This window comes from Phalangium opilio, unplaced genomic scaffold, assembly GCF_054372755.1.
Source record: "Phalangium opilio isolate 3A_F unplaced genomic scaffold, DU_Popi_V2 ptg000031l_1, whole genome shotgun sequence".
Taxonomy (NCBI): Eukaryota; Metazoa; Arthropoda; class Arachnida; order Opiliones; family Phalangiidae; genus Phalangium; species Phalangium opilio.
Window position 1 is genome coordinate 9852754 of NW_028324158.1, and position 23654 is coordinate 9876407.

Below are 23654 nucleotides of genomic sequence, written 5' to 3' on the forward strand. Positions count from 1 at the left end.
GGCGGCCACTGTCTAAATTTCGGTACATTTCGGAGCGGCATAGAGTACCTTGAAAGTTATTTTTCTATCAAAATCGCGTGTAAGGCGCTCGCTGGATAAATTTAAGTGGTCATATTTTTGACTCCTTCCAGGGACCTTTTAAATTTGATTGAAATAAAGGCTCTACCGAATTGGTTCTCCTAGCGGAAGTACATTAGCGGAAGTAAACCAAACAATATAATGTCCTAAAACCATATTTACATTTCGATCTCCGTACATTTATAGTTGTAACTTTGGAATGAAACTAAATTTTACACCAACTACTGGACTTCTGTTTGTTTCCCAGAGAAGGAAAAGGGAGAAGTGAGGTGGGGGGTCTGCACTCTGCAGTATAAGTTCTTGTTTGTGAATAATTTTGCTAAATGCACCACTTTGGTAATGAGGCTACTATACTCCGACTGGTCTTGGCCTTACGCAATTGCAGGGCTGACTCTCTAGCGCCCCCACCCGCTTTATGAGCTTTATCCGCAGCTCTTTTCTAGGCCTAAAATGCTCTCCCTCTGATTGAAAACGTGCATTTGCGGGTGAAATGAATGTCCTTTTACTGCATGCATTTGCCGGAACTATATACTTTTCTAATAATGTATAAATCTTGACCTCGTGATGTTGTTGTCTTTTATAGACTTTACAAGGTTTTTTGACTTCTTTTCGGGTGATGACTTTTGACCTTGCACGTGATTGTTGGCAGTTTCAAAGAACTACGTTTACGTTTGAGCTGACATTTCGTTAAATGTTAAACGTTAATTGACATTTGACCTAAATATCATTGTTTCAGATGACCAATAATCAGAGGCAGTTAATCTAGATTACTTCTACAATTATCTGTTTAGTTTTTAATGGGTCCGGGGTCTGCAACTTATCACAAATCCTCAACTACCCAAGGGTTACCTTCTTTTAACAAAACATAAATTTAAATGGCAGAATGTATAAATTTCAACTTCTTAATCAGGCAAATACTTAATTAAACTAATTAAATTTCAGAAATCTTGTTTCAAATTAAGACTTTCTCATAAGATTGCATGCATTTCAAATCACTTCCGCTGCCTAATTCCTCAAAATAAAAATAAGATCTTACACTTTTTATTTCTCTAAAATTCTGCAAAGGAATACCGATACACCAAGCAAAAATACCCATGAAAATTGATGATCCCTCTTATTAGCAGCGTAGGGTATACAGTATAAGGCGTTTACATTAGCGGTCGACTAAGCAAAGAGCTCAGCAACGCGACGTATTCAGTGAACCTCCTAATGATAGGGTAACTAGCGAGTCCAAATCTCATTCACCGTGGTCGTATAAACACCCCCGTAAGACTCATATAGGCACTATTATGTTTAAGCCTAAGCCGAAGTACGAACGAAACACAACAGTACCACGAAATTTTCCTTTTTTTACGACACACACACAGGAAGATATAAAACGTCGCCGACCTGTAATTTGGGGACAGTCGGAATCAAGTTAGAGTTACACCCCAAAAAACAAAATTATCCCAAATGCACTCTGTTCTTCTGGAGTTTATTGCACTTTTGCGCCTTTATTTTATACTTATTTGCAATAACACTTAAACTAGGTTAGAAGGTGTTTGTACTTTAGAGGTTAAAACAGTTTGAAGTGCAAAACTAAAACGCAAATTAAAATTGTCGCAATAGAAATTAGTTACTTTTTTTGGTTAAACCATAAGGTTATCATATTTTCTATGAGTATAGGTCGACTTTAATGATAGATAGTGTGTATACAAGTGTTGCCAGTCTGCATTTGTGAGTGTGATTCAAAGCCTTCTCTAAAAGGTTTGTAGTTCTGTTCGATTCAGATCATTCAGTTCCAAACTTGAAGCATCCCCCTGAAGTTAAGTTTAAGGTAAACAAACCGTGGGTTGTGAATTTCTCTAGCCCCTATACGATATACTTTATAAAAGGGTATAAAGGGGCGTGTCATGGCGATATTATTCCCGCCTTAATGTCATTATTACACATCATACATACCGCACTCCAAACTAAAACAACTAAACTATAACTATCATTAATTTAGAACATTTCAACATTAATTTAACAATACGCAGGAACAAGGGCACTCGCGTTAAGATAATGATCAAACCACGCGAAAAACTTGAGCTCAAAGTAAACACGCTTTTTGGAAACGCAGTAGTTAAATAAAGGGTAGTAACACCATAACCATATCACTTTTTCCATAAGTGTCTGTGAGTCGAAACGATATTTGGTAAGAGCTAACATCTTACCAAAAAAAGAGGGGGTGGTGGTGTATTTATTGTAGAGGGGTATCTCATATTGGCTAATTTGCTTGAAACAGAAACTATAGCCTACTATGACGCAACTTTACCAACCAGATAAAAAAACTTTACACCAGGTTATGCCTCTATTTTGTTCCCACTCGGTTTATAAACTTTTAAACGAAGAAGTCTTTGATTTTGTCTCGCATGGAAAAATGCCTTTCGACAGTCCTATACTTATTCACTATAGGGTTACGCTATCACGTATATCCTAATAGTGAAGTTCTAAGGCATGGTGATTAGACGATGGCTTAACTGCAGCAACCAATAATTAGGTTCACTTCATCTAGTGTTTATATCGCTAACAAGCGTTGGAACTCGTAAAAATAAGAGAGTTCGTGTAGCTGAGTGTGTACAGTGAAAACATTCGGTCAAAGGTTGGTTGATATGGAAGTAAAAAAAGAGCAACGTTCAACTTTCCACCAGGGAATAACGGTAAACCGCTTTAATGAACTTCAGACACGAATCACTTTCAATAGAGTTTTGGCCAGTGGCTAATATTGTTTCTTAAAACCTACAAGTTGGGGGCTGGAAAATTTATGTTCTGAAATATTCTAAAGGTGTTTTTATCGTCGTTTTTATCAGACACTGTGGATTCGGAGCAAGATGAACTTCAAGTCTGCTTACTTTATGTATTTAAAACTAAATTCTGTTTGACACGATAAATGTTATTACAAAATTGGTCGAATAACTTAAACTTTAGGTTTAACAACTACTATTTTCCATGAGTTTTTTTACCTATTATCCAATTCCCACGAGTTTTATTTTGTGCTACAAAGCAATTTCCATGAGTTTTTTTACCCCAAACAAATTTCCATGAGTATTTTTCCGAAATTTCCAGGTCTTCCCTATAAATTTCACTCGTTTGTAAATATAAACCCTGTTACGAAACAATTGAATCTTCTACAACATCATCAACTACAACACCATAAAACATAAAAAACACACCATGATTTTCAGGGGGTAGCAAACTAAAAACCTGACCCAAAGTATCATCAACGCCTCCTAGCGGCTAAAATGAGAAATACTAATTGATTGCGTTTCGCTATAGACTCGTAGAGGGAGAGAAAAAAAGAAGGTAAAGCTTAAAAAAAAAGAGCGCGCTAGGTGGATGTTGTGATAATTAAAAGATTAACGTCGCCATTGTTAAGGAGTCTTAAGATAACTAAAGAAACTCCCGCCGAAACACTCTCGGGAAGGGCAAGAGCAGCGCGGAGCGGGAACCGAATTTGTGGGATGGTGGTGGAGAGAAGAGCGGGCTCCAGAAGAAATAATAATCGGGAAAAGACGCTCGCTCGCTCGTCGGCGCTGCACTACCAGCTCACATGGACAAATAAACCGGAAGAAGGACACACGTAATAAAACATTTCGATGTAACCAGAGATAGATTTAATTTTAGAAGTAGGAATGAAGAACAGAGTATTCTGGGCGCGCGTCAAAGTCCCGGGTATGAAAGAAGAGGCGGGTCATAGCGACAGAGGTAAAATGGAACTACGTATTTTTCGTCGTCCCCGTCAGCAACGTCATCAAAACGTAGTTTAAGTGAGCCAATAAGATAATTTAAACTTTTCGTTACGTGTTGGAGGGAGGGGCTCTATACTGGGTGGTCTATGAGTCGGACTGAAGTAAATACTAACCGTTCTCCATTCCTACTTCTAAAATTAAATCTATCCCTGGTAAAACTTTGGTACGTGTCAACCCTCATGTTTTGATAAGGAGGGTTGCCTACAATTACATTGAAATGGTCTATATGGAGTCCAAGGTGACTGAATCGATTTCGTTAGGTTAGGTTAGGTTACGCTTCTCTGATGACGTAAAAGGGCATCACTTTGAAGCAAATCAATTTCCACACTACTCGTAAAGGCCCCTAATCGGTAGTCCCACTATTGAGTAATTAGTCCATGATTCAAGGGATGGTTGGAAACTCCGTGGTTGCTAGGGGCAACCAATCTATCTCCCTCCCAAACAAGAGAAGGGAAAAAACACAATGAAATTCCCTTTAGGACCAGAGGAGGGGGGGATGAAATTCTCCTGATGATAGTTCAAACCCCCTTCCTACACCCCTTTTCACTTTTATTTAAATTAAATAAAAAATAAATGTCAAATACTTTTTGGTTTTTGAATTAAAATTCCACTCTAGGGTACGGAAGGGAAATTAATTTGTTAACTTTTGGTAGCTGTCATTTTAGTAAAATTAATTTCACCTTCGTTGTTTGGGGTTTTTTTTAATACAGTTGCATAACCCATTCTTTCCCAGTTTTATTGTTATTATAATTTTTTTGTTTTTATCTTGACTGGGTGAAATTAATTTCGAAATTAAAGCTTAATTAAGCGTAAATGGTTGCTTAATTAATTTTTCTTAATTATTGCACGTAATTAATTAATTTAGCTTGATTGCTAATTGCACTGAATTAATGCGATATTAATTTTATATGCTGTTAATAAGTGTTTAATAATAAATATAGCCTAATAATAGTTGAGCCGGGCGCCAAGTACTTACTGACCTAACTTTGTCCTTGACACCCTCTCTTATCTGGCCGATGGTAATGCAGCAGCAGCAGTAGGGGATTTGAATTGCATCTAATTAGTATCGATTTAAAGGGAATTTTTTTCTCCGCCGGCTTCGTTCGTCATTGAACGCCGCGTGTAATTAGAATTTAAGCAATTACACCACACTGACTTCAATCAAGCAATAAGCGGATTCCCGCTGGTGCTAAAGCCGACCTATACTTTCGCTTATAGTGTGTTTTTCCCTCTTATCAAGTAATAAGTGTCTTATGGTTTTGCAGGGTTTGTATGTCATGTAACGTTTAATTAAAATAATAACTACAACCGTTAACTATTAAATAAAATAGTTTATGCTATATAAATTATAGATCCAAAATGAGATTCCTGAGTTTTAACAGATATTTCACACCCGTTTTTCAAAATCCCTAACTTTCCCTGATATTTCACACCCGTTTTTCAAAATCCCTAACTTTCCCTGATATTTCACACCCGTTTTTCAAAATCCCTAACTTTCCCTGATATTTCAACCCTATATTCACAAAATCAGTCTTTTCCCTGATAACTCACCTGAATTTTCAAAATCCTCAACTTTCCCTAATAATTTCAAAAATCCCTAGCATTTTACACCCCATTTTCAAAAGTCTCTACTTTTCCCTAATAATCCACAACCAATTTTCAAAAATCCCCAAAACAGTTCCCCAGAAATCCACACCCCACTTTCAAAAATCCCCAAAGTTCCTAGCTTTTTAAGGACACATCAAGTCCGTATGTATTAACACAAAAACAATTCCCAAACATTCCAAATAATTCCAATATGATCCCAGGCTACATCTTGTTTGTTAATATGTCCCGACGGAGGATTTAAAGACGAGTTTGGTTAGAGAAACGAAGTTGCAATTGAACGAGAGGAGGACGAGGAGAGGTGTGCATGAAGAGGGTCCGCGCCAGAGAGATGATTGCTTTCACGCAACCAATTACAGTTTGAAAATCGTGATTCCACGGAATTATTTTGAAGGTTTTAAATTACAGTGTCTTGGGCCAAAATAGAAACACGAATTTTATAATTATACTCTTTCGGAAGGGGAATCAGCCAAACAGAGAGATAGAGAGGAGAGAATTTAGCCAAGTATGAAAAATATAAATTTTAATTAATGAAAATTCGTTAATTTAACTTTTCGTTCGTTGTGAAAAGCAAAAATTTTTCTGTCCAGACTGCCACACGATAACGCTAACGGGAAACCTCTAAATATTTAAAGGCATCATTAGTAGAAAATTATTTCGCAAAAGCGGATGTAACACTAGGAGATAATGACCCCTTTAATTTATTTTGCAAAATTATTTTTTTACTTTTTTTTAAAAAAAAGATAGAAACAGGTGCCTATCATATGTTCGATAAATTGGAAAATCTTTCGTGTTAAAGTGAGAATGAAGTTATACTACTTATCAGTTCTGAGTGTCGTTAATTATCCAAAAAACAGCTGTAAATAACCCATCTATATTTATATTTTATTCTGACACCGATGATAATTTTAATTATTTAATTAAACTATAATTAGTGGATTTTATTTTAAAACTAATTGTCAGAAACGTTCTTCATTATGCCTTTAACTTCCTCTGATTGGAGGATATGTTGTCCCCACTCCCTCGTCCTCTATTTTAGCTTTTTATCACAAAAGAAAGCACTTGAAGCTCTTTTTCCCTCTCTCTCACTCTGAGATAATGGGTTTGTAATTATACCAGTTTTTACTTTAGTATACGGAAAGATTTTTTTCAACTACAAAAACAATTTAATTGGAACAATGGTTTACTCCACCCTTAAATATATCAGCGACAGCTTCAAGTATACTGAATGATTTACTTTGCATCATAGCCCCATATTCTTTTAAGTATGGGACAATTGGCTTTGTCCATGCGAGACAATATTTAATACTACTGTCGCCATCTACGTTTAAAACATTGTACTTCAAACCTTAACAGAATGAAGGCATAACCTACTGTGATCTAGGGATAGATATCAGAGTAGGTCATGGTTTGTTTATAGCAAATCGGTCACCAGGAGACGCGCCTGTAGAATTTCATAAAGGGATGTGTCACGTGTGCTCCTAGCAAATATCCTTTCTAATCATGGCCTACTGTTATTTTCCTTTCTTGGTCGAGTAGGGTTACGGATAGAGCTAGAGTTCACAGTACACCATGGTTCGTTCCAGATAAATCCGCCACCAGGTGACGCCCCTGTACGATTTTACAAATAATACGCGCTCGTGGTAAGTATTCTTTTGACCTACTAGTATTTCTCTCGCTTAATCGAGTCGGGTTACGGGTTTGTTTACGACAAATCCGCCACCAGAAGACACCTCTCTACATTTTTTATAAATAATGGGTACCTCATCGCAGTAAGCATCCTTTAGACCCATACTTATGGAGAATAACATGGAGTTATGATATAATTCAAATTCGATTTTTTTGGAGTAGATTTTTTTCCTTTTTCTTTTTGTAGGATTATAATAATTATTAATAATGGGTCAAGGTTTTCTTTAAAAGAGAGACGATTTACAATAAATTAGATATTATATTGGAAAGGTCCCTTCAATATTTTCTTTTATTATTTTTATAGCCCCCAAAAAATATATATATAATTTTCTGATTTTAATATTTAATTTTGTTTTTCTTTTATCAAATTGAAGAGAAATGAGAATATTTCAAGAAAAGTTGTAAAAGAAAGTGAAGATTCTTTTAAGACGAAATATATAATAACATCGATGGGAAACTACATTCGGGTCTTTTCAAAGGGAATAACGTATGACGCGTATCCGAATTCAAAACAGAATCAATATTTAATTCGAATCTTCAAAGGAATCGAAAATATATTTTGAAAACAGTACCCAGGCGTAGAACTAAACTTTAAAAGCCTTTTATATACAGTCATTCAAATTAAGAGATTTTTCACTTAAGTTTAAAGATATCTTCGAGTCATTGATGTTACTATATTGCCAAGTATGTATTTAATTATTCGTTTGAATTCAAATTAAATTATTTAAACCTTTGAAGTGTCTATATAAATTTCACTTACGATTGAAGGGTTGATTTCTCAATAATATTTAATTAATTAGACGATAGTAGTCATTGATCAATTCAGTTCATTTTCGCTGGGGATTATGGGTAATAACTACAAAGGTTTCTTTGTAGTTATTACAAGTCTTTATGATTGGAACGTGTGTTTACGTATTACACCTTAAATTTAATTAATAAATTTAAAGACAGTAAGCACTAATTAAATTTTGAAAACGCCCAACTATAGACCTTACAGAAACACTCTGTATACTTAACATATCATTATCGATATTTCAAATTTAATTAATTAGTGTTTGAGTGCCTTAGAAGATATCAAAATTTCCATTATGAAAAATATAACTTTTTTTACGATATCATACTAAATTCTAGAAGCCCCCTTCATAATTAATTTGAAACTAACTAACTACTAATTGGTTCAAAGACTACAGTCAAGGTGCTATGTGGTGAAACGTCAAGCCTCTGCCATTATCATAAACCCATGACAGCCTCAATGACCTTCCCTAAAAAAATATACGAACATTTTAATACTTAAATGCCATCTTAAATGACGCGTTCCTTTTATTTTTACAACTTAATAAATCCGGTATAGAGAGCGCATGCGTATCATCTTGCAAAAAATAAGAACCAGAGTTTAAGGTAACACTTAGTAATTATGGAATAATGGGGAGGAATAATCAGGATTAATACGTAGCTATTATTCAAGCTTGAGAAGTCACGTTGAACTGCAGGAAATAGAGAAAAGATGCCTTTGCTCCCTAAATCTTAGAATGGTTAAATAACAAACCCATACAGCTGTTGCTTCTTGTATTTGATTCATGCTTCTAAATTATTTTTTTGGAAACTTTTCCAGGAAAATTAATTGCGATAAATTAAGCTAAAAGTTGTTTACTAAGTAAAGTTTAACTCAAGGATCATATAACTAGTGATTGGCACAAATCGATGTGATATTGGTATCTGTGATCGATATGGCACTTTAACTTGTATATCTCGGTTCAAGCTTAATTTACCGATTAATCGGTTCGTAGTTAATTATCGGTCGATAACGGTTAATTAGCGGTTGATAACGATTGATTATCGGTAAAAATTGGTCGATATCGGTTCGTAGTTAATTATCGGTCGATAACGGTTAATTAGCGGTTGATAACGATTGATTATCGATAAAAATTGGTCGATATCGGTTCGTAGTTAATTATCGGTCGATAACGGTTAATTAGCGGTTGATAACGATTGATTATCGATAAAAATTGGTCGATATCGGTTCGTAGTTAATTATCGATCGATAACGGTTAATTAGCGGTTGATAACGATTGATTATCGATAAAAATTGGTCGATATCGGTTCGTAGTTAATTATCGGTCGATAACGGTTAATTAGCGGTTGATAACGATTGATTATCGGTAAAAATTGGTCGATATCGGTTCGTAGTTAATTATCGGTCGATAACGGTTAATTAGCGGTTGATAACGATTGATTATCGGTAAAAATTGGTCGATATCGGTTAATTAACGGTTGATATCGATTAATTATCGGTAATAATTGGTCGATATCGGTTAATTAACGGTTGATATCGATTAATTATCGGTAATAATCGGTCGATAACGGTTAATTAGCGGTTGATAACGATTGATTATCGGTAAAAATTGGTCGATATCGGTTAATTAACGGTTGATATCGATTAATTATCGGTAATAATTGGTCGATATCGGTTAATTAACGGTTGATATCGATTAATTATCGGTAATAATTGGTCGATATCGGTTAATTAACGGTTGATATCGATTAATTATCGGTAATAATTGGTGGATATCGGTTAATTAACGGTTGATATCGATTAATTATCGGTAATAATTGGTGGATATCGGTTAATTAACGGTTGATATCGATTAATTATCGGTAATAATTGGTGGATATCGGTTAATTAACGGTTGATATCGATTAATTATCGGTAATAATTGGTGGATATCGGTTAATTAACGGTTGATATCGATTGATTATCGGTAATAATTGGTGGATATCGGTTAATTATGGGTTGATATCGATTAATTATCGGTAATAATTGGTGGATATCGGTTAATTATGGGTTGATATCGATTAATTATCGGTAATAATTGGTGGATATCGGTTAATTATGGGTTGATATCGATAAAAACCGTCCGATAATCGATCTATTATAAATAATTAATACTAAAATTAATTCTTCCTAAACAAATTAACCGGTTGGCTTAGAAATTAGAATGAAGTTATCCATTTACGTTTATCACGGTTTACATTGGAAGGAGTCTTACGCCTTGGGTTTAAAATTATCAATCAGATTGTTCGTCGTGCACGGCGTTATTGCAATTAAGAGTTGAGAGGCATTTTATAAAAGTATATAAAAAAGCAATCAACGTCTGGCAAATCTAATAGCTAAATAAGGGCAAATTCGTGACTGATATCCCAAGCCGGGTTAAGTGTTTTCCCATCTCTTATAGAGTTGCTATCCAACGAACCGAACCTTAATTATTCTCTCTCACTCTATTCGAGCGCTAAACCTATTTTCTCGTGAGAGTTGTTCTACAGTACAATGGCGGCTAGGTGGTGGTGGTAATATTGCAATTAGCCTCGACCCTATCTAGACTATATACCCTCCCTAATATTTTCGCCACATGCTCGCCTATATATATATACGTTTTATAACATGCCATATTCCAGACTTATATGAAGTCTTTGTTATACCTATATGAAATTACAAAATTTTAAACAAGTTGTAGCTTAGTTAAAAGCAACACATAAATACCAAAAGAAAGGGTTGAGTTAAATGGAAGGAAAAAATTTACTATCTCTTATTTTAACAGGGTGTATAATTTAAGGGATGTTAATTTAATTAATTTTAATTTCCGTGGGAACATTAAGGAATTCTATAAATGAGTAACTTAACAGACATATTTGTTAGATTAAACAATTATAGATTATGTCAAGAAGCGATATAAGGGAGAAGGTATAAATTCGCCACATTTCCAGCTTTATCTCCAGTCCAAACGTAGGTCCGGAGTTAATACCCGCCTCTAAATTACAACCATCATCTCATTGGGTCTTGAAAACTCACGTCAGCGCGTCTACGCGAATGACGAAAATTACAATCATATTTTCCGACTGAGGAGAGGCTGCATAAATAGCCCGGCCTCCTTTTACGTCCCCCCTTATATTTTGAAAGGGGGACTGGAACTATGGTGCGAGAATACTTAGGCATCTTATACCAACTCCCTAGTAAACTAGATATCACTTCTTGATACTCTCTATAAACCTAACTTACTCAAAAATCGTGAATACGGCAAAGCAATCGCACACCCACTGTTGCTAATCGCGTAAGTCTGAAATTATTTATTAAATTTTAATATCGGGGCAGGGTGAAGTGAAAAAATATAATAAAAATGAAGGGGAAAAGAAGATTGCACGATTAAAGGTGGTTGGCCATTTCAAAATTGGGGGTAGCGCCGAATACATATGGATAGACATACAAGATGGAAGCCCGAAGCCGTGTGTTGGAAGGGGGGGGGTGGCATGAGAGAAACGGGGGTTTGCAGGGCCAACCTATCAATCACGCTCGCCATCCCCGGCCAAAGATAGGCAAGTCATACAAGCATTCACGATTTCAGACGCTATAAAACATAATAGCTTTTTCTTCCTCCCCCAAAAATATCTAGCTCCTTCGATCTTTCTCTGGAGATCCCTTATCCCCAAAGTGCACCTGACACGATTTAATTCTAATAGGATTAAATATTACTTTTAGATATCACAACGTCGTCTGCAAGTGCAATGACGTCAGTGCCTCATTAAAACGTCAAAGGCTTAGCTTTGGCAGTGGGCGGCCATGTTTGGTACCGCCTTGGTTATATGGGAGAACACTAAGGCTTCTGATATAGCTCTTTTAAAAGCCTATTGGAAGTACTGGAATTATCGAAGAACAAACAGGGATGTCACATATTTTTCATTAGAAATTTCCCTGACTTTTAAAATGTTCCCTTAATTAACCAGTCAAAAGTGACACTTTCCCTGACCAAATTTACCATCTTTAATTTCTGCAGAAAAGTCAAATGACTGGCAGCACTTATCACCCAACCAATCTGAATTAATTTCCCCTGGTTTTTGTGACAAATTTAAAATTCTCTAAATTATCCATGAAATTTCACACCCATTTTTCAAACTCCCTGACTTTCCCTTCAGTTCAATGTTCGCTTAAACTCTTCCAAAAATTCCAATATCCCAATTAGGAAACAATATTAAACTGGTAAATATGTTACAGACACTTTAAATAAAATCTCCAGGCTTAATCTCTCCAATCCCAGTTGGTAATACAATTGAAATTCTTTTTTTTAAAAAAAAAAAAAATCCGGCGACGCAACCAGCAAAAGCTAAATTATAATATTTATTTGGGGTCAAAGGTGAGAAACGCTATATACGGGCATTACACGATTTTCTATTTCTCTATATTCTTTAGTCCTATCAAAGGCCAGCCCCCTCCCTACGGCCTTTGAACAAATCAAGATGAATGTATCTGATCATAAAATACACTATGGCTATATTTTACAGACAGTGAGTGAGTGTCATTATGGAATTCATCAAAAACGTGACTGCTAGACGCGAATAGTTCCCCCCAGTTTTTACACGCATTATATAACAAAATTTTTCGCGGGGTTCAAATTTAGTTCGCCCCTCCAGAGCAGGTCTAGACAATAATGGCTCGACAATATTAAATACTAAATAAATTGCAATATTAAACTTGCAAGGGAAGATTTGGTAACGGATAATATGGCTGTATCAACGGTAATATAAACTTAATTTTCTTGACCAATGAATGACCAAAAATGCGTAATTTGCGTAATTGCAAGCTAAACGTTGTAAGAGCGTTACTAACAGACAGACATGCAAATTCTTTAAAACCTCTTAACTATATATATGGAACAGTTAAGCCTAGTCAAGAAACAATATTTTAATACGACTTACCAGAATGTTCTTTATTGAAAAACTGATATCTGTAATCCTGAATGACACTCGTCTCACCAATTCCTAAAAATAAATAAATCAAAAAACATTAATTAGTAAAAATTAAATAGACCAAAATAGGCTAAACACACAACAGATTCTCTTATATGGAAAACCCCCCGAGGCGAAACATATTAATACACCTGGAAGACACGAACTATAACGACATCATTTCATTTCGGAACAAAATAAAAAATACCTCCTTTACCCCCCTCCCTCCTAAATTACTTCTGTCTTAATTACATCCTTCCAAAAAAATTTACTTATGGAAACAAGATGGTCAAGTGCATAATTACTTTACTATCGTTCGAGGTAATTTAATTTCACTAAACAATTAAATTTACCCCTGCTTTTTAAATGAATTTTACATAACCACAACTTTCAGTAACTTTTACCGAACAAATTTAAATATCCCAGAATTTTCAAATAAATTTCACTACACCATATTTAAATATCCCTGAATTTGTTATGAATTTTACTTGAAAATTTCTAAATATCCCTGAATTTTCAATGAATTCCATTGAAAACTTCTAAACATATCTAAAATTCCCAAAATGAATTTCCCTTAAAACATCTAAAATTTACAATAAATTTCACTGAAAACATGTAAAAATACCTAAAATTTTCAATAATTTCACGATTTATTTCCTCTTATGGAAATTTCCCCAACTTTTCCGATAAAAACAGAGAGTATGGAAATACTACTATCAAACACGATATTTATCAATACACAAACTTATAAGTACTAGTAACCAACAAACCAAGCAAAACGGAGGGAATCTAAAACGGAGATGTACCAGTCCATAACGAGAACAAGTCTTCCAAACCAATATACAAAATTTCCAGTGAATCGAGGGGGGGGGGGGTTGGCTTTGAATGAAACTATTTTGATATCGGAGATGCCATTTCCGGCCATTGAGAACTGAACGGGAGCGCGGGGGTGTTTACCATATTACCATCGGGATTTTGAAGAACTTGAGAAATGTTGGACCAATCCTTAGATGGTAAGTAAGAGAGTGCGTTCGACCTTCGGACCTTTGGTGCAGGGATGCACTTGGATTCTATCCGCCATTAAAAAGGGCAACGGGGGGTTCCATCGTGAGAAAAGGGACGCCAAACCACATGGGGATGAAACCAGGGACAATCTAGGACTGTTTAATACATGGATAGGACAAGCTCTCACAACTTTCTACCGACACTGAAGTAAAGTTAAAGTTAAGAAACGTGGCGAGGAAATTGTACACTCCTATTTCTTGAAGTCCTGTCCATATGGTAGAGAGGTTTGGGTTACAACAACAAAAAATAAGCCAAGTAATGAACATTATTGTACTATGCGAACTGGCCTCATGACCGGCCCCCCTCTCTCTTCTTTTTTCATTTTCACGGACTTTCTTGAGTGAGAAAGTAAAAATCTCGCTAAAATACAAAGTAAACAAGAGAATCTAATGGTTTCTCTCTTTACCCCATAGATTTTTATAAGGGTTGGTTCTACCTAGGAGGATGTATTAAGAAGGAGACGAGAAAGGTTTTTAAGCGTGGGATGATGGGAGAGATCTGGGAACCTACTACTAGTCTACTACGCATAAGCGGCGAGCAAGTCCGTCAGAGGGAATGAAAACCGCGCAAGCGCGTAGAGGAAAAATAGTCATCTCTTGTTGATCTCGGGGTGCGTTCAGCAACGCTCAACGGAGACCAAACGCGTTGAGCTCCGTTGATCAACGTGATGTCATGTGACGTACTAGGCTACTGAACGGTTTTTTGCAAACTTTGCGTTGTATCGTTTGCTTACAGTTCATGAAAATGGATATGCGAGAACCTGCTAGCCGAAATAAGAGCAAACGCTGACCAGTAACTTAGCCAAGGCTTAAGCTTTAAACCCAGTAACTTTTTAAGCTTCATAGATATAATCGAAAAAATTTCATAAAATAATTAACAGACACTATTCATTCGCATTCAGTCGCTGCTACACCGATTTTATAAATAGTTCCTAAATTATCCATCAAATTAACTTCTCGAAATCGTTCAGGGAGACAAGTTTCCTCCATTGCTGCTACGTCACAAATGCGTTGCTCAACGAAGTAATCGGCTCTTACAGCCGATGACTTCGATGCCTCTTCGCTTACAATCGTGACGTCAAACCGGAAGTTCCGAAAATCGTTCAGTAGCGAATGCGCATTCAACGGAGCCTCCGTTGAGCGTTACTGAACGCAGCCTCGGAAGCGGTACCGCTAACCCAAAAGAACTGCAGGAATTCTCTCAAGCTTCACAGAAGAGCTACCAACACCTCCATCAATTGATCCTCCATGGTTCTACAATGGTCCTCCAGGAGAATGAAAAGCTATGATTTCTTAAATTAGGGGTTTTTTGTGTGGTTTTTACAGGATGGGAGAGAATTGCTTTCTAGCTTTCGTTTATGGCGGCAAGCAAACTCTAGTCACACCTGATGATGGTACTATTGTTGATTTAACATTGAAGCTGGTACTATCAATAAATCACTGGGTCCTTACTTGTTGTAACCCTTTTAGTTTAAGGGTTATAAACCGATTCAAAATAAAGATTATGGAATTGAAAACCAGTGGTAAACTTCTAGGGCCATGTTTCACACGGATATTCACCCATAAATTTGAAATATGGTCAAGTGTATCATAATGGAACGTTGCTTGGTCATAATTCAAGGACATTTGCTTAAAATTGCACATGACATTCAATAGTATAATCCTGAAACTTACAAGCTTCCAAACTAAAAGAAAAATCTCTCTAAAATGTCGGCTTCCTTCTCTTATCTTTTAAAACTACTTTAAAACAGCCAAATCGACTAAATTGCACGAGAATAATTGAAGCCCACGTTTTTCCATTCTGCATGCCCGAGATTGAGTCGATAGCGCACGATTACCCTGTCGTGAATCAAGACTGACGTCACCCTATCACATCCCTCCCATTGTCGGTGGGATGTACTATAGTACTAATAGTACCTGGGAAAACAAGACGTCAAAATTTCCCGCCATTTTGATCAAAACGCGGGTAATCGTGGCATTGGTGCACCCACCCCCTTCCATCTAATGAAGAAACGAAACTGGGTCCAATAGGAATGAGGAGGCAGCTATATCTTTGGCGTCAGCATTTTAGAGCTAAAATTACAAGCCTGATTATTCTGCTCCAACTAATAGAGGGAGCTCGATACGTAGCGATAAGCTTCGCGGTTCAAATTTAAGCGCGCCCAGACGGGGGGAGAGTATAAGGGTTGGAAATAAGAAAAGGGGAATAGGCAAAGGGGGTTGGCAAAGAGATTAGAGATTGGAGTATGTGTCTGCAAATTGCGTCTCTGGTGATTAGCCGCGAGCTTCGAAAACGCGCGCTAGTCGGAGACGGGGGTGGGAAATAAACGTAGCGTACGCCACCTATGGGTGGAAGTGAGAGGTATCCTCTATCCTAATGCGCTACAAACCTTTTAAAGGGGACTGTTCCCTAAAAGGGTCGCAATTAGCGGAAAGCGTCGCGGGTTTGTAAAGGGTCCAGGAGGTAGTGCGCGCCTTGATCTTTCCTCCTCTCTCTCCCTCCTCCAGTCTTAACCCTATTCGCTAACTAACGTAAGGAGACTAGCTAGGTAGCACTTGGCGTCTTGTCCGAAAGCCGATAGCGGTTGACGGGTTCGATAGATTAAAACCTTTTCGAAACTAATCACCTTTCCGCGACGTTATTTTTACGAGCAAATATGGCAACCTAAAACTTTTCTCTCTAATTAAAAACTATAACAGTTAAAAACTTCCAAATTGGCGAGACTTTGAAAAATCGTTAAGACGTTTCAAAACGACTTTATTTTCCAAAACTTTAATTTCTTGGCTTGCTAGATTTGTATGTAACAAAATTCTTAAGATCTTAAATATTTAGAGTATAGGCTAGGTCTAATGGAAATATGGTTTCGAAGATTGTACATTAGTTGGCCTTTGAAGTGGTGGATTGCATTTTGGGTTTATACAGGTTTTGATGCGTTACAAGTCGCGAAGATGTTACAGATTTCGAGGCGTCAAAGATTAAATTTCACTGTAGGTTGTGAACTTTAACCTCACCAAAATGGTCTACTCAAGACAATCTAACCTATTACGTCGTTTAAAAGGTGCCAAAGGTTAAATTAATACTTTCACACAAGGGTTAAAATTTTCATAGGTGCAACGAAGGTATCCAACAAATAAGCCCCTTGTTATTTTGTGACATGTCCAGTTGGCAACTAACAGAACCCTTATTAACCACTGTCCCCCCCACCAGCCCACGAGACTTGACCCACAGTCATAATAGGAGAGACACGCATGTAGTTACTAAAATAAAAACTAAAAGTACCTACCCATACCTACCACCCACGCGAAGGTTGTTTAGGTTTACTGGTTTAGAGCCTAAATAATGCACTAACAATGTAAGTCTCGTCACTCACTAATACAGGGTTTCCATAAGCTATAAGGTTAAGTTTTAGCAACAGCTCTCAAGGGGAGGGGAGGCTAAGAAAGCGCGAGGCATTATGGGAGGATGGAGGAATTGGCAGGCAAGCCTAGCATCCACCCCATTTCATATTAGCCCTCCCACCACTATTTTCCTCCCGCTCCTAATTGGGAGCGAGTGACCGTCGCCATTTGACAACAGTCTTCTTCTTCCTCTTCTTCTTGTACGTAACTTATATACCTAACCTCGTTCTATTTTTCAGAGATCCCTGGCTGGCGCACCAAGATGCTTTCATAAAGGCTTTTAGCTAGCCACTCTTTTTCCTTTTTCTACAATGGTTGTAGATACAGAAGCGCAATGATAGAAGTGAATTAAGTCTTGTCTTGCTTGAATGACACAAACGGACGTCGATAATCAATAATTCGTACGCTATTAGGAGTTTCTTTCCGAGATTTATGGGGTCAAAATGTTAAATAGCTTATGGTAGGTGTGTATTTATCAATCATATTGTTTGTAGTGTGGTTTTGGTTAATTTGAGGGGCTTCGATTTTTATTAGTAATGGTCTCTAATAGATCGAAGACCGTAGAGTTTTGTCTATCATAGATATCAATTAAGAGCTGGAATTTTGGTTTATTGGAGGTAGAAAAAGTCGAAAAGCTTAGAAAAATTGTCCCTCAGAGATAAAAAGAGCAGAAAAACCTTAGAAAAAATGTCCCACAGAGATAAAAAGAGCCGAAAAAGCTTAGAAAAATGTCCCTCAGAGATAAAAAGAGCCGAAAAACCTTAGAAAAAATGTCCCTCGGAGATAAAAAGAGCCGAAAAACCTTAGAAAAAATGTCCCTCGGAGATAAAAAGAGCCGAAAAACCTTAGAAAAAATGTCCCTCGGAGATAAAAAGAGGCCAAAAAGCTTAGAAAAATGTCCCTTGGAGATAAAAAGAAACCGAAAATGTTAGAAAAATGTCCCCCGGAGATAAAAAGAGCCGAAAAATCTTAGAAAAATGTCCCTCAGAGATGAAAACAGCCCAAAAAGCTTAAAATGTCCCTTAGAGATTGTATGAAGTCGAAGAGCTTCGAAATACTAACAGTTCTAAAGTTGTTCGGAATTTTGTTCACCTTTATATTTTCTTTATTATAACAAAAGACTTCTAAAATCACTTTCCACAATCAACTTCTGTTTTCCCTTCCATCCATATGAAAGCTTACCCATTCTCGGTCACTAACCCAATACTTGGTGTTGTTCTTAGTATAGAAAGAAAGAGAGAAAAAAATCGATGACAGATACATATAACCCCGCCTGAACCCGTCACATATAGAAATAAATAAGTTTGTAATGGACGAATGGTAAAAATGTAATAGGGTTTTAGCACCTGCGGACAAAAAGAGTAGTTTTCAAAATCGTTTAACACGTTATACCGCTGGTACCAGATAGTTTAATAATAGTAAACGGTACATCAATTCAATGAGATAATTATCTAGAATGGATTATTATTGTACTACGGGGTCAAACTCGTGTGTTTTCAGATATAGAACGATTATGCTTCAGATTTCCTAAAAGATTTGTTAAATGGGCATTCTTTTTTAAGAGAGGATATAAATAAGAAAGATTCAATACGATTAGAAATATGTTGTAAAGTTTTGGAATTGCCCAAAATTACGCGCTTTGGTTAGATGCAATTTAGATTATTTAAAACACGTAGAATCATGTTTAAGCGAAGATAAAAAACCCTCAAAATTCGCTTCTAACAAAGCTATTTAGAATTTTAAAAGAATGTAGCTATCGTGAACTGTTTTTTGTGTTTTTACAAATAGCGTATAAAATTAGATAAATTTATATTTCGAATTATGTCACAAGAATATTAAAGAAAATATGAGAAATTATGTTATGTGAAGCGGATGTCACAGTTGTGACGTTGAAGTATAAAATAAGTATTGGACAATTAGTACCACCTGACTAGCTTTTATAGGAAGACCCACGTTTAATTGCCATCATATTTACATAAAAAATACTAACAATTTAAAATATATATTAATTACTTTTCTAATAAAAAAAATAGTGCAAGGCCCATCCAATTAAATCTAGGCACCCACAAACAGCTCAAAATCAAAACCCACCAAAATTCTTCGACAAATATAGCCAACACCTTCGTTTAAAGTCAAATTTTGCCCAAAAATGCATACCAAAGTGAATGAACGTCCCCAAAGTCAAACTAGATGGCGCAAAAAAGTTAAGTAAAACCAATCATTAATCAAATAGGTAACACGAAAGCGTGTGTTATGCACCTTAGCAGCTTCAACCATATATCATTAAAGAAACCGGAAACAAATACCGTAACAAACGATCAAAGTTATTTTTTTGGGGGGGAAGGGATATTTCTTCGATAAATTACCCCAAAGTTTGACATTTGGGCTTCAAATTAGCGAGGGCGAAATAGCGAACCCCGCCCTTGAATTAGCAGGCTCCCCTACAGATTGGCGGATAACGAACCCTGGGGTATACAAGGCATCATCATTATAAGTAAAAGAAATTGTTTAGTTGAGTCATGATAGAACGCTTTCTTTCTCTCTTTTTTTTGTGTTCCTCTTACTCCTACGCCACAATTATCTTTTCCCTTCAAAATATTTCATTATACACCCACAGATGGCACGAAATATGAGTAGGGGATGCAACAGAAGTGGGGGCCCCCGAGTACAATTTGACCGCAGTTGATTAATATTATCAATTTCTAATATTACAAAATCAAGATATTATTGCTTCATATTGATGTAATGTGAATTTCCCAATAAAAGGTATCAGGAATTTCTTTATTTAAAGGAGTAGGAATGAATAGCGGATATCATATTGGGCGAGCGTCATAGTTAACAACCCCATCTAGAGGTACGAAGACATTTTCCAAAGTGATGGAGGTAATAAACGTCATCAAAGTGTATATTTAAGATAGCCAATGAGATGTTTTTAAAAATATGGCTGCGCTATGAAGAGTGGAGCTTTTTGATTGGTTACGAGTTGAGGTGTAGTAAGGCACGACATCTGGCGAGGCTATTATTCAAGCAGGAAAGGTTAACTGTTATTCATTCTCGCTTCATTTAAATATATAAATTCCTGATTGAAGACTTTTATCGAAATGTTCTGAGGTTTATTATCAAATTAATGGTTGGTTTGAGAAACTTTTTAATTCATTTATTTTGTATTATCTTGAGTATAATTCTTCAAATTTTTACTTTTGAAACTCGAGAAGTCTTAATGCCTTTCGTTAGCGAAAGGTCGAATAATTGTCAGTAGACTCTATTACGGGGTGTTATTAACAGATCCCTTAATTGTCCTACCTCTCAACGATTTCCTAATTTAATAATTATCAGGAATCCAAAATTTTCGGAGAGCGAGTTCGTTCTAAAAATACTTCAGTAACATTTCGAAATGAGATTCGAATTAATGAATACGTGAAAATTCCAATTAAGCTTTGCCGGTAATTAATTCTCGGACTAAATTAGAAAGAGAAGGGTTTGATTACAGGTCGAGTATTGGGAATCAAATATCACCGACAATAATTACTGCGCAAGCGCCGGTTCATCAAAAAAGCGGCTACTAATTGAACGAGACCTTAAAACCCAATCATAAGGTGAAACAAAACAAACATCAAATTAAAGAATATTTAAGGATGAAATTAGAAAATATTTTAAAAACTAACTATAATAGAACACTAGCCTTAGGAGTGCAAATTAACAGATTTCCACGTGAATAATGCATACAGGGTGTGACTGAAAAGTCTGTCAGAAATTTAGGGGGGTGTTCTTTGAGCAATTTTGAGTGGAAAATGTAATTTTTATGGCGTTTATAAGTTAAGATTGATTGGAGTATTTTAGGGGTGATCCCTCAAACTGAAACTGCTGAAAGACAATGCTAATTAAGATAATTAAGAGGTCATCCGTAAAACACTCCCTTAGGGACTAAAATGCCATAAAAATTACATTTTTGAATCAAAAACCCCCAAAGAACATCATCCCATTCTCTGATACGGACATTTCAGAAACACCCCTGTTGGATTAAATAATTTAATAAATTGGCCAAACCATAATATAATTTTCGAGGCTAAATATACATAAATATAAGTATTTTAATGAATGTTATTATCACAACCAAACGATGCAGGAAAACACCAATTGTCCATGGTCGTACTCGTCGTGGTTATTGTTAAAGGTCTCAAATCAAAGTAAAACCCTGCGCAAACAAACGATCATACAGTAATGATCTTAAATCACGAAATCGAAATAAACGAATACCGCTGATCGTGCGAAACCAACAAATTACAGTTAAGTATCAGTCCAAGTTTGCACTACAACCGAAACCGCGTCTAAGCTTACGGTATTCTTCGGTGCAAATTCAACAACAAGAGTTACAGCACCCATACTATTTTCCCTAAGGCCTTTTCCTAGTCAAAGCCAAGAATCTGCTGTATCTCTGAGGATACATAGAATACAAAGCCACCCATAAATATTTCAGTTTGAATTTTGACGGATTTATAACATTGCATTTTCAAAATGCCACGGGTATAGGTTTGGTTTTTGCTAGAAATTAAAGTTGAAATTAGGGGGTCCCATATGGGTGGTCTGCACTTTACAACAAGTTACAAGTACCATCTCACAGCGTGCGCCCTATTAGAAAATTGTAAAATTTATCGAGGGATTGGACAATTGCAATCGTCAAGTGTAATTTATTGAAGATATATGTGTGCAAGTCTTCAGTGTGTGGTCCACTTATACGAAACGTACGGGAAACGGACCCCAATTAGTATCGTAAAATTGGTAAGTGTTCGAACCCTTACAAACATTTTTTTGACCTACTCCTCAATATGAAAAAAATTATAAAAGCGTTGATTATTCGTGATCTGAACATGCCCGTCGTTATAAATAAAAATTGCTTTTAATAAGTTTTAATTTTGAAACATGTTTTTCTTTTTTTTTTTCACCCCCAACAAGGATGGTAGGTGACCTCCCACCGTGTTTTCCTGGTAGGTGTTTTCCAAAACCGCAATTTTCGCAAAGTTAAAATAACAACAAAAATTATTACGATACTAAATATTAATATCTACATTAAACCTCACAGAAATTTTGATGAAATAAATAAATAAATAAATAAAATTATAAACCCAATTATATTACGTCATAAATTAACTACATACAAGGTAACACCTTATGGGCGTGGCAACCCAAATTCTAAATTAAATGATAAATATAAAAAAATTGGGTTTAAAAAAAATAATATAAATTTCAATTAAAATCAAATTTCCCAATCACCTATAAAAGTATAAATGACAGGATATCAAATTTTAATTAAAAGACCTGTCGAAAACATTATTTCTTATTAAATTTCGGAAACAGTATTAAAATTATAACTCATTCAAAAGAAGTAGAAGCAAAAACTAATTAAATTTAATCTAACTAAACTCAATTAATATTTAAGGATAAAAACTAATTAAAAAATAAGTACTTTTACAATTCACGCGATTGTTAATTAACCCTAATTGGGAACTACAAAACGAGAAGTGAAAAAAAAACTTAAAACTAATTGGATTTTGTACAACGCAATTACGACTTTTGAGTTTTTCAATTCCAGCATAGTAGCTAGCCAGCAATCAAAGTTATCCCACTTTATTTGCCATGTGTCGACCGACCTTAAAACTGAAAACCCACTAAGAGATTCTTTCACGCTAACGACATAGGTGTAAAAATTAATTTGGGAAACCTGTCCAAAGAAGAAAAAAATACACGTTCCAACAATTTGTAAGCGTTGAGAGGCCAAAAGTTAAGAAAAATAAATTGAATAAAAACAAAATGCCTTCTTCTTCTCCGAATGAAGCAAAGCTTGCCAACTGACTTGACTTATATTAGTAGATTACAAGTTAAATATTCTATTAGACATTTTTATACTCGGTCGTGAATCGCGTGAATATTTATATGCCATGTAGTTGGTGTTAGGTAATATATTTTTAACTTAATTGGGGAGGTAACTTTAATTCCTTAAAATTCTATAAAAAAGACAGTTTATACCTGGTTCTACAACTTATTATTACATTTATTAAGTAACAAGATGAAAAACTGCCAGTATATTATTTTACTAATGTCTTTCAATATGCCAAGTCTCTGAGGGCTTTCCCCATTTAGCCCGCATGTTTTTCCCTAATCTCTAAAGGTTATCCCTATGTAGTTTGCGTGTTCTCCCCAAATCTCTAAAGGTTATCCCCATGTAGTTTGCGTGTTCTCCCCAAATCTCTAAAGGTTAACCCCATGTAGTTTGCGT

The 23654-nt window shown here is 35.8% G+C and overlaps 1 protein-coding gene and 1 long non-coding RNA gene across 2 annotated transcripts in view; one reads left to right on the top strand and one right to left on the bottom strand.

The window, feature by feature from the left end:
- LOC149690501 (uncharacterized) overlaps positions 1-23654 on the bottom strand; it is a 148064-nt gene that overhangs the window by 101073 nt on the left and 23337 nt on the right. Inside the window, exon 2 of the mRNA XM_089870088.1 lies at positions 12888-12950. The gene's annotated coding sequence lies outside the window, so the exon portion shown is untranslated. The remainder of the gene's footprint in view (positions 1-12887; positions 12951-23654) is intronic.
- The window catches only part of LOC149690502 (uncharacterized), a 285407-nt gene that overhangs the window by 90110 nt on the left and 171643 nt on the right, over positions 1-23654 (top strand). The window lies entirely within an intron of this gene.